Consider the following 11,079-nt stretch of genomic DNA (forward strand, 5'->3'; position numbering starts at 1 on the left):
GGGTAGCCCACCACCAAGAAGGGTAAGCAAGAGGTCTAAATGAAAGAGTACCTCATACACAGAAGGAAAGGGAAAGAAAAAGCAAAAAGTTACTACAGATATACTTTCAAGTTCTGAGTATGTACATTCAGTTTGCAGAGTTACTCATTTTTACCCCGGCAATGAAATTCCCACTTGGGATGCGTTGAGTTTGAAGCTAATGATAGAGGAGGAGGAAGCTCTATTGGGCAAGCTAAATAAAGAGATTCCAGACCCTGCATTATTTAACATACGCATAATAGATAGCAGAGGTTCTTTTGTACATAATTTTAGGATACCATCTTCAGTAGCAACAAGACTCGACAAAGCTTAGAATAAGTGTCTAACCAAATTTTACGCCCAAAATATTCACAAGTAAGTTTTAATTGACTATTTATGCAAGCAATAATTCGTCACATGTTAGTCCTAATTCATGTTAGTTCTAATTTTCAGGAGATATGATGTCATAAAAACATCCAATAGAAGTATGAACATGGAAGAGTTGTTATATTTGCTTTGTGGTGGTCGGCTTGACGAGAAGGTTAGATTACATATGCTTAATAATTGAAAATGTCTTGTTTATATTGAATTTTAATGTTTCATTACTGTTACAGATGAAAGAAGCAGTGTTGGACACGCTTCAGCAAGAGGCATATGGCAAAAAATTTAGAGTCGTCTCAGTGTTCTTTCTTGTAAGCACATGCTAGTTCTAAATTAACGTGTTAGTTTTGACTGAAATACATGTTAGTTCTAATTGGCGTCACGTTAGTTCTAATTTATGTCATGTTAGTTCTAATTTATGCCATATTAGCTCTAATTACACCATGTTAGTTCTAGCCGTATTCATATTAGTCCTTATTTGGGTCATGTTAGTCTTAGTTAGCGTTATGTTAGTCCTACCTTGGGTCACGTTAGTTCTAGGTCGCGTTCAAATTTATGCCATGCTAGTCCTAATTTATGTCACGTTAGTTCTACCGCAGGTCAGTTAGTTTACGCCATGTGAGTTCTAATTTATGTCATGTGATTTCTAATTTATACCATGCTAGTTCTAATTTATATCATGTTAGTTCTATCGCGGCTCATGTTAGTTCTATTATATGCCATATGAGTTCTAATTTATGTCTCGTTAGTTCTAATTTGTACAATTTAATTTAATCCTAATTTATGCCATGTTAGTTCTATCGCAGCTCATATTAGTTCTAATTTATGCCATGTGTGTTCTAATTTATGCCACGTGAGTTTTAATTTGAACCATGTTTGTTATAATTTATATCATGTTAGTTCTGTCGCATCTCATGTTAGTTCTAATTTATATCATGTGAGTTCTAATTTATGCCATGTGAGTTTTAATTTATGCCACGTAAGTTCTAATTTATACCATGTTAATTCTAATTCTCCCTTTTAATTTCAACCCATCTTCCTTTTAATTTCAACCCATACATACTTGGTTTGCAGCACTCACTCTATAGCATCGACCCGGACAATTACAAGCTATTTTTAATATATATTGAAAAATACACCATAGTTCGCATAGAGCATCTGTTGATCCCCTTGGTCAGGGATGATCACTGGCATCTTGTTGAACTTGATTTAAAAGAAAAGATCGTCAGACACTACAGTTCTGCTGACCATAAAGCTTGGATAGAGCCTGTTAATAAAATCATAAACTATTTTGATCTTCAGCAAGTTAATTTTGTTAAGCCAAATGTGCGCAGATTATTTAAATATCAACTCATCAAATGTGAGCAACAAAGAGGGCGGTTAGTTCTAATGTCTAAATTGTGTTAAATTGTATTAGTATTAGATATAGCAAAAATGACTAATTTAGCGTTCTATGTTGCAGCTATGACTGTGGTGTATTCGTCTACCTCTATATGCAAGCAATAATTGAAGGTCACTCGATGTTGCGCGTTAATCCTCCGGATGATATCTCTGAAGCTATGCGAGCAATACTTGCCGCACAATTATTACTTACTGGTTATGAACAAAGACATAAAGATGAATCAATGTATAGTGATGAATGACATATTTATATAAATACAATAATATATGTATATTTAATTAAAAATGCATATTATCAGAGGTATTGTTAGCTCTACCTTTGTGTTGGTTCTAAAAGAGTAAGTGTTAGCTCTAATGGCATGTTGTGTTAGTTCTAGCTCGTTTCTTATTAGCTCTAGTTGAGTGTTAATTCTAGTGTACTACGTTCGTTTCTGCTAGTTCTATCTCGTTTCTTACTATCTCTATTTCACGTGTTCTCAAAGAAAGAAATTTTTCTTCACCCCCAATAGTCACACTATCTATTCGCTGCTTTCGAAGATATGTTCTATCACCCCAACAGTTCACATCATATATTCGCTGCTTTCCAGTGTCAGTTCTAGTTGCAATCGAGTTAGTTCTACTTTATATAATACGTTAGTTCTAGTGTAAGTGTTGGGTCCAATTGCTATGTTTATTCTACTGGCTCGCTTGTTAGTTCTAGCTTCTCTAGTGTCAGTTCTAGCTGCAATCGAGTTAGTTTTACTTTATGTAATGTGTTAGTTTTAGTGTAAGTGTTGGGTCTAATTTCTATGTACGTTCTACTTGATCGCGTATTAGTTCTAGCTTATCCAATGTTAGTTCTAGCTGCACTCGAGTTAGTTCTAACTGATATCATGTTAGTTCTACCTCCAGCTAACACAAGTTCTAGTGTAAGCGTGGGTTTTGTTGCCTATGTTAGTTATAGCTGAGTTAATGTTAGTTCTAGCTGTTGTGGGGTCAATTCTAACAGATATCATGTTAGTCCTAGTTTATGTAATGCGTTAGTTCTAGGACTGTATCCACAACCAGTCCATAAGCTTAACAATAAAATACTAAACTTAACAATATCAGTAAACTTGACAACAAGTCCATAACTTTAATCACAATAGCCAAGTGATAATCTTTCTGAACAACAATAAACATAGGCATTAACATACGTGTATCAGGCACATTTTCTTTACTATCAAGCCACAACCTTTACAACTAACACATAAGCTTAACAACAAACCCGTAACCTTAACAACAAATCCCTAAGCTCAGCAACACGATGAGAATTGCCTGCCTCCCCATTGACTTTGCTCTAAGTTCCATCAACCGTGGGTGATTATAAATGGCTTTCTCCAATAAGCTTGTTCACTAACAAAACATTTATGATTCATAAGTACAGTGAAGACAATCAATTCAATTAGATCAATGCGTGAAATCACATTGGAAGGCAGGCATATGACGGTGGAGAGAGAGTCATCTGGCATACGTTAACACTGTATACCTATACATTGTTAACGTAAGCCAGAGAACTATCTCAACCGTCATATGCCTCCTTTCTCATGTGATTTCACGTATGATCTAACTGAATTGATTGTCTTCACTGTACTTATGAATCTTAACTGTCCTGTTATTGAACAAGCTCATTAGAGAAAGCCATTTATATTCACCGACAGTTGATGGAACTTAGAGCAAAGTCAATGGGGATAAGGATAACAGTATTAACATTCAATAGGTTGATCTTCATCAACGTGAGGGCTAGCCATGATCTTCATCAGCATGAGGGCTAGCATTGATCTTCTGGTTTATGGCGACAAGGGGACTTGAAGATGTAGGAGGCTTTTTGGAGAGGGTAAGCTTAGGATTTACATATAAAGGAGTGATGGTCAACAAAGAGATAATGTTAGGGAGATCGATGAAAGAGTGAGCCGAAAGGTTATCATAACTATCTTGTATGTGAACAGGCCAAGGAATGGTGAGGTTGCCGCGTGGGATATGGGGATAGGTAGGAGTCCAGGTTATCTTACTCTCCTCCTTGGGAAATATGAAATACATTGAATGCAGTAACAGTAAATATAACTCGGTAACCCTAACAACCAATTGCAAGTGAATAGCAGTAAACTTAACATTGAATGCAGTTGCATATGTTAGTTCTAGCTAAGATAATGTTAGTTCTAGCTGTTGTGGTGTCAGTTCTAACTGATATCGTGTTAGTTTTACCTCCAACTAACGCAAGTTTTAGTGTAAGCGTTGGTTCTGTTACCTATGTTAGTTCTAGCTAAGATAATGTTTGTCTAGCTGTTGTTGGGTCAAATCTAACTGATATCATATTAGTTTTACCTCCAGCTAATGCAAGTTCTAGTGTAAGCATTGGTTCTGTTGCCTTTGTTAGTCCTAGCTGAGTTAATATTAGTTTTAGCTGTTGTTGGGTTAGTTCTAACTGATATCGTGTTAGTTCTCCCTCCAGCTAATGCAAGGTCTATTGTAAACATTGGTTCTGTTGCCTATGTTAGTTCTAGTTGAGGTAATGTTAGTTCTAGCTGTTGTGATGTCAGTTCTAACTGATATCGTGTTAGTTCTACCTCCAGCTAACACATGTTCTAGCGTAAGCATTGGTTCTGTTGCATTTGTTAGTTCTAGCTGAGTTAGTGTTAGTTCTAGTTATTGTGAGGTTATTTCTAATACTTACAACATTTGATCTAGTGGAGATGGTGTTAGTTCTCATTTAACATGAAAATACTTTCGACCTGCCAAAAACAAAATATTTTGTAAATATACCATCAAAACAGTTAACAATATATCAAACACTTAGTCAGCGATAGGTTCATTACATGTTTTAATGTTATGACCTTCCATATAACATCGAGAGCATTTAAGTGGCCGAGTGTAAACAGTTCTGTTGTTAATACGTATGGCTTTATTTCTCCCTTTTCTTTTTGTTGTTAGTAGAGGTAGGATCTGTATCTCATCCCTGTGGCACGCTGCGCTTCTCGTAGTTAGGGATATTGTATAGGATTGGCTTGTAGCTCTTTTTAAAATGTTCAACCGTCATAAATCAATCACCGAATTGGTAAATATCCCTCTTCATAAACATAATGGTTGCGCATGCATGTTTGTAAGAAACACGGGTTATATCCCACGCACAGCACGTGCATGTTTTATTGTCAAGATCCACTTGACAAGTTCTATTGGATTGTACCTCAAATAATCATGTGTGGGATTGTCGCACCTCCAATAGACGCCCATTTCCCATGTTCTCTTTGAGGGCAAGTTCAGCTTTAGGGCAAAGAAATTGATTCCAATTTTCAGCCATGACTCATTGCTCATTCATACGAACCATAATCTGTTTACGTATGTATTCTACCAATTAAAGTATTTGTAGAAGCCTAACCTCATGTATTCATTTGTTGAATGACTCTGCAATATTTGTTGTAATGTGACCATATCTGAAACATAACAGGGGATTCGTCAAAACTTCTTGTTAGTTCTACTGAGTCATTGTTAGTTATAGTGCAAGTGTTGGTTTTAGTGGCTATGTTAGTTCTAGCTAAGTTATTGTTAGTTCTATCTACTTCTGTGTTAATTCTAGTTGCCCTCATGTTAGTTCTACCTCCAGTTAGCGTTAGATCTAGTATAAGTGTTGGTTTTAGTGGCTATGTTAGTTCTAGTTGAGTTATTGTTAGTTCTATCCGCTGCCGTATTAATTCTAGCTGCATTCATGTTAGTTCTACCCTCAGCTAGCGCTAGTTATAATTTAAGTTTGGTTCTATTTCCTATGTTAGTTCTAGCTTAGTTGTTGTTAGTTCTAATGGCCCCCGTGTTAGTTCTAGCTGTTCTCTTGTTATTTCTACCTCCAGATAACTTTAAGTTCTAGTTTAAGTGTTTGTTCTATTAGATATGTTAGTTCTAGCTGAGTTAATGTTAAAAATAGCTATTGCCGTATTAGTTCTAGTCGTTCTCGTGTTAGTTCTAACTCCAACTAACACAAGGTCTAGTTTAAATGTGTGTTCTAATGCCTATGTTAGTTCTAGTGTAAACATTCATGTCTAAATTCATTAGTCAAATGACTTAACTGAGATAAGAAATGAAATAGCTTATAACTTACCTAATTCAAGGAAAAAACACGTTTGCCCAGTTCTCTAGAGCATAGTTCATGATAATATTGTATGCTCTTTCGTTAACCAGTCTAATGTCGTCCATATAATCGTTCCATTCAGCTCTAGTATATTTATAACAAGCAGATTGCAAAAGATTCCCCAAAATCTGAGTATCATTTGACTTGAATTCCAAATCCTTCAACTTTGTCCTAAAGTTCTCAACTAGATGCAGAACACATCAAGAGTGTATAGCATCTGGGAAAAATTCTCTAACCGTTTCTCTGATCCCTTTATCCGCATCTGATATTATAACTAGATTGTGTGGATGGTTGTATGGATATGGCCTTTCATATAGAATAGATCACAAACCTATAAAGAGTTGTGGTTAACATACACGAAATTAGAGGTAACAAGGAATGAGTTAGAACTATCATAAACTGCAATAGAACTAACATGACTCATGATAGAACTAACCTTGTAAGAACCACTTCTAGTTAACGTTATTTTCTTGATCGCATATACAATAGGCTAATAAAAATATCCCCTGATTTCTATCATATGCTACGACACTGTTTTAAAAAACACGTCTGTTTACGTGGATTGCACCCTGTAGGCCTTGGTTGTGATTTTATATGTTGTAGCCTACACGTCCTCCAAACTCCATTAACCTCCAAATATGAATACCTTCACTTAAATGAAGAAAGAAATCCGTCTAGACACGAGTCCGACATTTAAGCTTTCTATAACATTAACATTAACTATCAATTATTGTAATTAAAAATAAAAAAAGAAAACATCTTAGGCTCTAACCTTGTTAATTATTATTTTGGCTATTTAATATCTGAGTATGCATGATTTATTGTGGAACTAAGATTGCTATATTTTTTTAAAAAATTATATGAATTTAATACATATTTTTATCAATTATTATAATTAAATAATTTAAAAATAGTCAAATGCTTAGGCGCTGCCTAGACGTACGCCCAGGGCTCTAGACGCTAGGCGCTCGCTCAAACGCCTAGTCTGCATAGCGCCTTCTATAACATTGTCGAGCTTCCCCGCTCTCTGTAACTACAAACAAGGTAAAGAGTACTTCTTAAATATCTATTTAAGTTAGTTAACAATAGTAACTTAAACTTAAGAAGTGTAAGTTAACAGTGAACTTAAATTTAAGTTTAAGTTTAAGTTAAACTTAAGTTTAAGATAACAGTAAACTTAAGTTTAAGTTTAAGTTAATATTAAATTTTTTGTTGATGAAAAACTTAAGTTTAAGTAAACAGTAAACTTAAGTTAACAATATTTTAGTTAACAGTAAACTTAAGTTTAAGTACGTGGACGACTACGAGCGAGTAAGAACGGTAGTGGCCGACAAACATCCCTTTAAAGGCGTCGAGAACCACTTCGCAGATTCTCTCCTATACCAGGACCCCGACCAACCACCAGTGGAAGAACTGGAGAGTGGCAATGAGGCGGATAGCGAGCCTGAATACGGTGATAAGTTTAAGTTTATTGTTAACTTAAACTTAACAGTAACTTATAAGTTAACAGTAATTTGAGTTAAGAATAAGTTTTTTACTATTAAGATGAACTTATAATTTGAGTTGAGAAGTATAAACATACAAAGAGCTATTGTAATTGCCTAATTGGTAAACCAAACAATTTAGTTAATAGTGTTGGTATATTAGTATTTATGCATCTTTAATTGAGTATATATATATTTATCTTTAAGTATCACAATTAAAAAAAACGCCTAGAAACCGCTTAGGCGCCCGCCTAGGCGACTAAGCGCTGGGTGCCAAGTCCGACGCCTAGAAGCGCTCAGCGTTTAATGTAACATTGTGCTACGACGCTGAGGAGTATACCTTTGAATCGATCTTTCAGAAAGGTACCATCCAAAAATATAAGTGGTCTATCTCCATGCAAAAATCCATTTATGCAGGCGGCGTAGCAGATGAATAGACTTGTAAACCTCCCCTCATGTTGTTCAACATGAATGTAGCTACATGGGTTTGTCTTCTTAACCTCTTCTACATAAATTAGTATAAACATCGTCACATAAATGAAATTAGTTTGTATATTATAGATATTATCTTTTTTTACCATCGTAATTGATCGTAGGACTCATAGGCATCACCATATAATTACTCTTGTGCTCTTTCTTTACCCAACCATATCTTGCTATAATCGACCCTAAGCTCATATGAACTTAAAAACTCCTTTTGTATGTCAACATGTCGTATATCCGGTCAGACCTTTAACGTGGGTTGTAATTGGGTCGTAATAAATTATCGAGAGGCCCTAGATTGACTTGCATTATTGTCATGCTGACCACAAGTATGATTGTCCACGAACCTTTTGATTTCAAGTCTATTTTCATTTTTAGTTGGAGAGGCAAATAACATCTACGGGTAATTTTTGGCTTCCTTAAATCGACAAAAGACTAGAATATGCTTTGGTTCATTCGTTCCAAACTCGTACTCGATTTTTTTCCCATGGAGTAGTATAACAAGGCCAATCTTAATTCCTTCGCACTTTTAAATCATTGTCCCTCACCTGTTAAAGCAGTGTGCCACCAAGCAGGAATCCTCTCTGATTTATTAATCATGTCATCAAACATCAAAATATTATCTCCAGAAGGATTGTCATTGGGAATCCTATCCGAAACACATGTAGGCGTCGACAATGACGGGCCACAGTCTATACTTTTTGAGTTTAAACTGCTAGAAGCGCTACAAATATTAAGAACATAAATAATCATAAACTACACAAATAGTAGTAACATTAACAAATAATACCAATTAGAAAAAAGAAAAAATAACAACTGTTTGCAGTTAGAACTAGCATAAAATCTATTAGAACTAACAAGAAAACCATTAGAACTAACAAGACATCGATTAGAACTATGATATTTAACCATACATGGAACTAGAGCTAAAACTAACAATAAATCGAATAGAACTAACAAAATGGCGATTAGAACTAACAATAAAACAATTAGGACTAACAAGAAATCGGTTAGAACTAACATATTTGATCTCACATGGAACTGGAGCTAGAACTAGCAATAAATCGAATAGAACTAACAAAATATCGATTACAACTAACAAAAAAACCATTAGAACTAACAAGATATCGATTAGAACTAACACATTTGACCTCACATGGAACTGACACTAGAAATAACAAAAATTGATTAGAACTAACAAGAATACCATTAGAACTAACATATTTGACCTAATAAAGAACTAGTTAACAAGAAATCGTGTAGAACTAACATACGCTCAAATTAGAACTGAAATCCAATTAAACCTAACATAGATTTAACAAGACGACGATTAGAAGTAGCATTAACTGATTTTACACTTAACGTCATAAATATTGATCTTAGCATCAAAAAATCCAATAACCTATGTGTCTTGTCGAACTTGCTCCTTTTTTTTTTGATATTTGAAGAATCATCTGCTTCTTTAAAAACTTGTATGTGAACCTCTTTCAGTCCAAGATTGTGGCAATGTTCCACCATAGATGACAGATCACCCTTGTTCTCAATAGGAAATTTGAAGCTTTCATTTGTTTCATCTTTGTATGACAAACTTAATGAATCATATAGAAGATCTAACATCTCTGACACATCAAATTTGAGGTCTAGAATGATGGTTGAAGAGTTAATCTTCATGAATACTGTTTTATCCCCCGAAGAGACAATGCAGATAATGTCCTTCTCAACCATTATGAAGGGAATGTAAGAGTAGTAGATCGAATTTTAGGATACAGTGGAGTAATAGAGAGAGTAATGGAGAGAATTTTTGTATGGGAGGAGTAATGGAGAACTAAATAGTTATTGCTCATGATAGAGTAAAAAAGGGGGAACTTTCCCTCCATTTTTTCCATCATATCGCATTAATGAGACGTGAATAATGTAGCTTTTGGGGATGAGTCGTTGTTTAGGGAAGAATGGGAAGGGCAATTTCGGGGTTTTTTTATAAAATACAATCTGCTTTAGTATAATGCTGACGTGGATGAGCCTTGCCAAATTAACGTCACTTTTTTGGGGCTATCCACATGGAGCAGAATACAAGGGGCCTCGTCACATAAAGTTTCCGTTTTTGGGGCCTGGACACATTTTTCCCTATTTAGTTTACATTATTATTATAGTATTATAAGTATTAAATGTAATGCAATAAAATATTATATAATTTATTATAATATTATATTGACTTTAATGAGTTATATTTATATTATAATTTTTATATATTATAGAGTATTTATATATTATTTTAAATAATTATATATTTAATTATTTTGGTATATCAATTTATTATTGTTGTATATTATATAATATTTTTATAATAATATTATTTTATTTATTAGTATAATATTATACTATATTAGTATAATATAATATTATAATATTATTAATATAATATAATATTATACTATTATTCATATAATATAATATTATTAATAATATTAATATTATGTTATTACTAGTATGTTTAAAAATTAATATATAATAAATATTTTAATATTATATAATATATTATATAATAATATTTTAATAATATATTAGTATTATGATATAAATAAATATTATTATATTATAATATATATTTTTACATTTAACATTTGTTAGCAATAAATTTTTATTATTAAAATTTATTTTACTTTATAATAAATTATATTATTATTACATAATATATTAATATTTTTATATATATTACATTACTAATACAATATGTTATTATAATATTATTATTATATTGTTATGTTATTACTAAATATGTTACTATTATATAATATTTTATAATTATTAAATTATTATAATTTATTTATTAAAAGTTAAAAATATTATAGCGATTATACTATTGAATAGTATATTATTATATCATTATTATATTGTTATTTATTGTCAATAACTTTATTGTTATTTTTATTAGTTTATTTATATTTTATTATTATTTATTTATTATGTATATTGTTATTTTTATTAGTTTATTTATATTTTATTATTATTTATTTATTATGTAATACATTATTAACATATTAAATATTGATATTTAATATTTATTATATTATTATAAAATATATTTTATTTATTATATTTTTATATTATTTAATAAATATTACTAATATATTAAATTAACTATATTATATTATAGTATAATATGGTATAATATAA

This window comes from Asparagus officinalis, chromosome 7 (genome assembly GCF_001876935.1).
Source record: "Asparagus officinalis chromosome 7, Aspof.V1, whole genome shotgun sequence".
NCBI classification, from domain to species: Eukaryota; Viridiplantae; Streptophyta; class Magnoliopsida; order Asparagales; family Asparagaceae; genus Asparagus; species Asparagus officinalis.